Source organism: Microtus oregoni, unplaced genomic scaffold, assembly GCF_018167655.1.
Source record: "Microtus oregoni isolate MIOR12 unplaced genomic scaffold, Mior012 000079F_003, whole genome shotgun sequence".
Lineage (NCBI taxonomy): Eukaryota > Metazoa > Chordata > Mammalia > Rodentia > Cricetidae > Microtus > Microtus oregoni.
The window spans coordinates 412,510-419,197 of NW_024544155.1; the positions used below are offsets into that span (position 1 = coordinate 412,510).

A 6,688-nucleotide genomic window follows, 5' to 3' on the forward strand; every position below is an offset into this window, starting at 1 on the left:
TCTAGAAAATCTAACATTACGACAAGCTTGACTATTATCGATGATTAGCCATTAACAACCTATATTTCCTAATTATACATTACATTTTTAAATGAACTACACAATCACAATACCTCAGTTAAGGTCAGAAATACATATACATATAAGAAAATTGACATTAAAATCCATAACAATGCAAATGATTCATATCTATATCATCTCCCCCTTTAAATATAAAAGAACATTTATAAAAAATATTTGGAAATATGGATGGAGTTATTTCTCTCCAAACTGCTCTGTGCTGAATAGGGGTGTTGTAATTTAGGTCTTTCATGGCATAACCTGTGTACTAGTTTCATCTCAGTTGGCAGTTGAGTGAAGTAAGTTTTTGAGGGTGTTCACAGCAACCTTTCAGGACGGTATCATACCATATTGGGATAGAAGAAATCCACAGAGTCTCATCCTCTGGGAAAACAAAAGAAGACCCTCTCCAAAGCATCATATCCTTAAACCCAAATTCTGAAGTCATACCCTTATGATATCCATTCTGGTTTAGCTTGGCAGCCCATATAATGAAATGTCTCTCTGTACTTAGCTCCTTCACAGTCAAAAATTTTAAAGAAAACACAATGTACATAATCCAGACTCTCTGTGAATTTTCCATTTTTATGTGGCTTATTTTTCTTTATTTCTTTTAATCTATAACTATCTGTACTCTGTCTCTTTAAAGACTTTACCCTTTTAAAAAATGCATTAACCTTATTCTCTATATTCTTTTTCTTCTCTTTCCCAAGCCTATATACACTCATTTAAAATTGTGACCTGTGTGGTGGTCTTTTATGTCTGAATCTGCCCTATTGTGAATCTGTAATTCTTTACTGTCCAGGAGCCCTTCTTAAAATGTTAAGCACGTCTTAAAAACTTAAGTTGTGCCATGTAGAGGTAATACGGTACAGCCTGTTTACTGCTAGTCTAAACCTTAACTAAGGTATTATTATGATAATTACGATTGTTCCTGCCTGAGTTTAGTACAGATTAGCATGGCAGAGTGGAGCTGGAGCCCCTCCTGACTCACAGCCATTTAGTGCCCGTGAGCTGCACACAGTTCCAGGCACATAGCAGTCCACATTGGCATCAAGCAAGCTGTAGCATTTTATTCCAAATGCTCCATTCAAAAGCTCTGTCTCCCACAGGAGCCAGGCAGAGATCACAATGGCAGCACAGCCCAGAAAGCCAATATTTTAAAACTGCAGCTTTTTTCCTGTTACAGCTGCTGAGTCAGGGAATTCTCTCTGTGGCACACCACCCACAAACAGCAAAAACCTGCGTTAAACTCTGTTTTTGTGTGTGTGTGTATGTTTAAAATTAAGCTCTCTCAGGTTTTACATGGATCCAGTTTACCACGTTGGAGTGCCACTCTGTAGTACTGGGAGCAGTGGGCTGCGTTCCCATCCAGCCCTGCACAGCTAGCTTTTTAATCGAAATAAAAACACACAAATTTTATTCTTTTGAACACGGCTTGGCCCATTAGCTCTAGCCTCTTACTGGCTAACTCTCACATCTTGACTAATCCATTTCTAATGAGTGTAGCACCACGAGGTGGTGTCTTACTGGGAATATTCTTAACCTGTGTCCATCTCGGAGAGGAGAGCTATGGTAACTGCCTTACTGCCTTCTTCCTCCCAGCATTCTGTTCAGTCTACTCCGCCTATCTAAGCTGCTGTCCTATCAAAGGCCAAGCAGTTTCTTTATTAATTAACCAATGAAAGCAACAGATAGACAGAAGACACTTCCACATCAGGGGGACGGATATGGATGGTTGCTATCTAAAGCTAAAATTGTGAAAACCCACAAAATAGCAACACCACAAGGCCTATAACAGGGATGTCTCCCCATATAGGCAGGGTGCAAATCAGCGCAAACACCCAGGACCCATGAGTGGTGTGTCCCCTGAATACGGGTGGGATGCTATGGCCTGGCTGTATCCAGTCAGGGTCCAGAGAGACAAGAGGCCGCTCTGAGTGCCCTTTTACGGCAATGAAAAAACAAAAAGAAGAAATGAAAAAAAAGATGAAGAATCTGGGGGACCCTGGATCCCCCCAGCAGTTGTACGCACCGCACAGTTTCTGGTGCTAGAGCAGGCTGACTAACCCCAGGTTAGTCCAAACACAATTTTAATTATGGAAAGCAAGCATAGCAGAATGGCTGAAGACTCACCATTCAAAGCCTGGAAGCCAGTGGTGGGAGTAGGAAAAAAGCCCTGGTTCAGGATCCTACTCTCTGGAGAGGAGCAGTAGGGCCTATCAGCGTCAAGCGGCACCAATGTTATGGATTTGCAGCCAGTCCCCAGCAACTTGTTTCGGGGACCTGGTGGCGGCTGGTCCACAAAGCAAAGTGGCTAATCCCCAGCCATGTGTGGGCAGGCTGGTTCCTGGCAAGCCCGGCAAGCTGTGTGAGCAGGTGGTGGTGGATGGGAGGCACATAGACAGGCATATCATACAGAATAGAATTGTATATCTATTAGTTGGGTTATGAAGGGGAATTAAAACGTAGATAAGGGAGGTAAGGAGGGAAGAGAAGGGACAGAGATAGAGCCAAGATGGCGAGGGAGGGATAGAGGCTGCAGGGAGTGGGCATAGCTTGTCTCTTAAAGAGACAGCATTACAGTTGGGGTGCCTTATTCCCAGCACTGGCACTTGGAAGGCTTAGGCAGGCAGATCTCTCTGAGTTCATGACAGTTTCTCTATGAAACAGTCCTGACTATCCTGGAACTTGCTTTGTAGACCAGGCTGACTCATGGCACTCAGGCACTCTTTGAGTTTGAGACCAGTCTGGTCTACAAAGTGAGTCCCAGGCCAGTCAGGACAGGATTGTTTCACAGAGAAAACCTGTCTCTAAAAACAAAAAAATGGGGAAGGGGTGGAATCTCAGGAAGTATTAAGGAATCTGCTTCTGTACAGTAATGGTGAGGCTGATATGGGAACAAGATGCACTGTGGGAAAATGGAGGATAGAGTCAGTAATGTGTACAAACAAAGGAGAATATGAGGTTTAGAGTTTAGTAGTCAAGCTATAAGTCCCAAGGGGATACTTTATGTTCAGCTTGCTGGAAGGTGCCACAATATGTTCTGGCTTGGGATATTCAGTGCACATAATGTCTCCAAATGTCATCCTAGGATTTTATATTCTAAAAAGAAAATATTTATTCATTGATTGATTAATTGATTTAAATGTGTATTGGTATTTTTCCTGATATATCTGTGCCAGGGTGTTAGATCACCTAGAACTAAAGTTATTGAGAGTTGGGAGCTGCCATATGGATCTTCTGGAAGAATAGCCAGTGCTCTTAACCACTGAGCCATCTCCTCTAGTCCTTTTTTATTTCTAATTAAAGCAGAATTTATTTGATTTTTAACTATGTGTACCTTTATATACAAATATTTACATATGTATTTACATACATGTTTTTGGATATGTAAGTGCAATTACCAACAAAATACAGAAGAGGGGTGTCAGATCTCCTGGAGCTAGAGTTGCAAGAAGTTTGTGAAACACTTGTTATTGGTATTGGAACAAATTACTCTAATTAACCACTAACTTGTCACTCCAGCATGGGTTTCCAGGCTTTCTTAGAGAAAAGTATGGAGGGGGATTTTTTTTAGAAGAAATAAGGACTTTAATGAAGACTATTTCCCTTTGGTATAAGACATCTAAACCAAAAATAGGCGATGGCCAAGACTAAAAACCAAAAACCCGTCGAGCCCCCTTGTTCACAAGGCCTACAGAGTGAGCTCGCAAGATTTCTGTCCTGGCTGCATTGGCCCGCAAGCGGAAGGTAGGATCTTAAGTAAGATTTCACATCATGACCCCACAACACTGTTTAACCAAACTTCTCAGTTCTCTTGAGGAATAAGAAAAATAAATCCTGTCTTACGTACTTTTAGGCCAGATCGAGTAAAATATCAACAGTTGTTAAAAAAAAAAAGCTTGGAAAACTCAACGAGGTGATATATAAATGAAATCGACTATCATAATTTGTGCCCAAAAGTAAGCAACAGAAACAAAATCAGGAAAATAAATTTACAGCCCTAAAATGTATGCGCGTAAAAAAAAAAGTGCAGTTCCAGACCTACCAATAGTACTGGGGATGGTCTACTGCTTCGGTCTCAAAGCCTCCACAGAACCCACCTGGAGGCTAACTGTACACATCCTGGAGGCCCATGTCAGTCACACACACCCATCCCAAAAGAGTGGATGGGGCTGCCGGAAGAAGGGCTACACTTTGGCTGGAGACTATAACACACATGCAAACAGGGGAGGGGCAGGCTTAAAAAATGTATAAACCCCTTGGAGAAAGGGATCAAGGCCAGGAGGCACTGAGCAAGGGAGGGGTCCAAACCTGCCCCCCACCCCTCCACCACCAGGAGGGGGCTCTGAGGCAATCTCTCTGTCTCTTTCTTTTTGGTTTTTGGAGTTAGGGTCTCTTTACATGGCCCTGACTGTTCTGGAACTAACTCTGTTGCAGACCAGGCTGGCCTCACAAATCTTCTTGTCTCTGCCTCCTGAGTGCGGATTAAAGGCATGTGCCACCAAGCCCAGCTTGGGGCAATCTCTTAAGGGCTGCACAACCAAAAGGCAGAGGAGATAGCTGCCACTCCGGCCCCTATTCTTCCCAAACACAGAAAGGAGTGCTGAAACAACAGGGTTCCAGAGCCAAGGCATCAGCAACCCTTATCCACACGAAGGGCCTGAGAACTCTTTGCATAAAGTATCTGCAGACCTAGGAGATAGTCAAAGGCACAAAGTTGTAAGGGATGCATAGGGAATAGGATATGTTAAGAGGGATCTGGGGTACCCTGAAGACCAGGGGTAAACCAGAGGTATGATTACTTCCCTTCCCCCAAAGGGCAATTGCTCCACTGGGTCTTTTTCCATTTTAAGAACCTACCCTTTGGGGGAAAGGGCATCAGGTTGGCACAGACAAGGCCCAGGCAAGGGACCACTCTGTACATTAATACTTTGGTGAGGTTTGGGCAGAAGCAGGATGCTACCCCAGGTTCCTAACTAAAATTCCCTGTCTCAGGTGAGCACAAACAGAGGTCCCAGGAGTTAGAGGACGCAGTGGAATGGGGTGGAGGGCTTCCAGGACAGACTGAAGATCACACTTTCTGGTCCACTGGTTGCTGTAGGCACAGTTCGCTGCCCGCGGAGATGATGGGCAAGTGATTGTCCATGTGGTAGTTGATGAGGTGACTGACGCTCTCAAAGCGGTGATCTTTTGTCCAAACCACACCTTCAGGGTCCACCAGAAGGAGGTGCTTGGGCTGCCCACTCTGCAGGCCAGTGAGCACGTACTGGCCAGGTGTGGTTGTGCTCTCTCACACCAAGAAGTCACCGTTGAGGTGGAGCAGGGCTTCAGCCTCATGCCGGCTCAGCTTCCCATGGAACCAGGACTCCCCTTGGAGCTGCTCATCCATGGACATGGACTGGGGAGGTAGAGGCGCCCGGAGGGCATCTTCAAAGGGCTTCATGTCAAAGAGGTCTCGAGGTGCACTGCCATTAACAGAAGGATTGGGAGGCCCAGACCCACCCCCAGCTTGGCGGGCCTTGTCTAGATTCTGGATGTTGACATAGGAAGGGTCATCAAAGAGCTCTCTGCCTGGGCAAGGTGGTGGAGGCAGCATCTGCTTATGGACATCAGCGTCTCCTTCAGCATGCTGCACTACAGGCAGTGTAGCTCCCAAGTGGCTGGGCATCTGGGCAGTGGCAGAGTGGGTCGAGCAGCCCCTTCTAGAAGCCTCATGTCTACCACCCCGCTGAGAGGGGGTTCCTTCCCTGGGAAGTCATTATAGTACTGATGGTCAGGTGGCTCTTCCTCCTCATCCCAAGCTGAGCCATCAAAGCCAGCCATCCTGTCATGGGGGGTGACCAGTTTGGGTGGATTCCTGAGATACTGTTTGAAGCGCAACTCAAAGGCCTGACCGATGGTGCTGATGACATCCTGAGCAAGCCCTTCAGAGCGCTCCAGGATATGGCAGGCTCTCTGATTTACAGTGTCTTTGGCAACGTAGGCAACATGCTCGGCTGTGTCCGGATCCCCACCAAACGCGAATGAGATAGATTGCATATGATGGTTGGCAATGATCTGTTTGCAGTCGGCTGTCATGAGGTTAAGGCTGCTGGTGGACACAGTGAGGGTGACTGGCATTCTAGCAAACTTCAGGTTACTCCTCCCCAGGATGGAGCTGAGTGGGCGGCTAGAGGGCTTTCTCCTCCTTGTTGCTCCTCTGGCACCAGGCACGGCTTCACACACCAAACTGATGGCCTCCCTGGTGACCTGCGTCCGGGTATTGAAGTCAAGGGCTCGCATTGACTGCAGGACCTCCACACAACCCATATACTGTGGGAGAAGAAGGCAAGGATAGTGGAGGGGGATTTTTGAATGTTTTTTTTTTAATATCTATCTAACATGCATAGATGAACAAGAGATGTTTGGATCAAATCTACCTCCCCTTAGTTCATCCCACATCCCAGCACTACTTTTTCTTTCCCAAATTGTTCTCTTTCAAATTCATGGCCTCTTTTTTGTTAATTATTATTGCATGTATATATTTATATATACATATCCATTATAAAATATAACCTACTCAGTCTTTATAATGTACTCATTGTTACTCTTATATGTTTTCAAGGATGCTATTGGATAACTA

General features: G+C 45.2%; 1 pseudogene; it reads right to left on the minus strand.

Annotated features, from left to right (window-relative positions):
• Positions 1-5,129: 5,129 nt before the first annotated feature.
• On the minus strand, positions 5,130-6,375 carry LOC121441559 (annotated as a pseudogene).
• Positions 6,376-6,688: the final 313 nt, after the last annotated feature.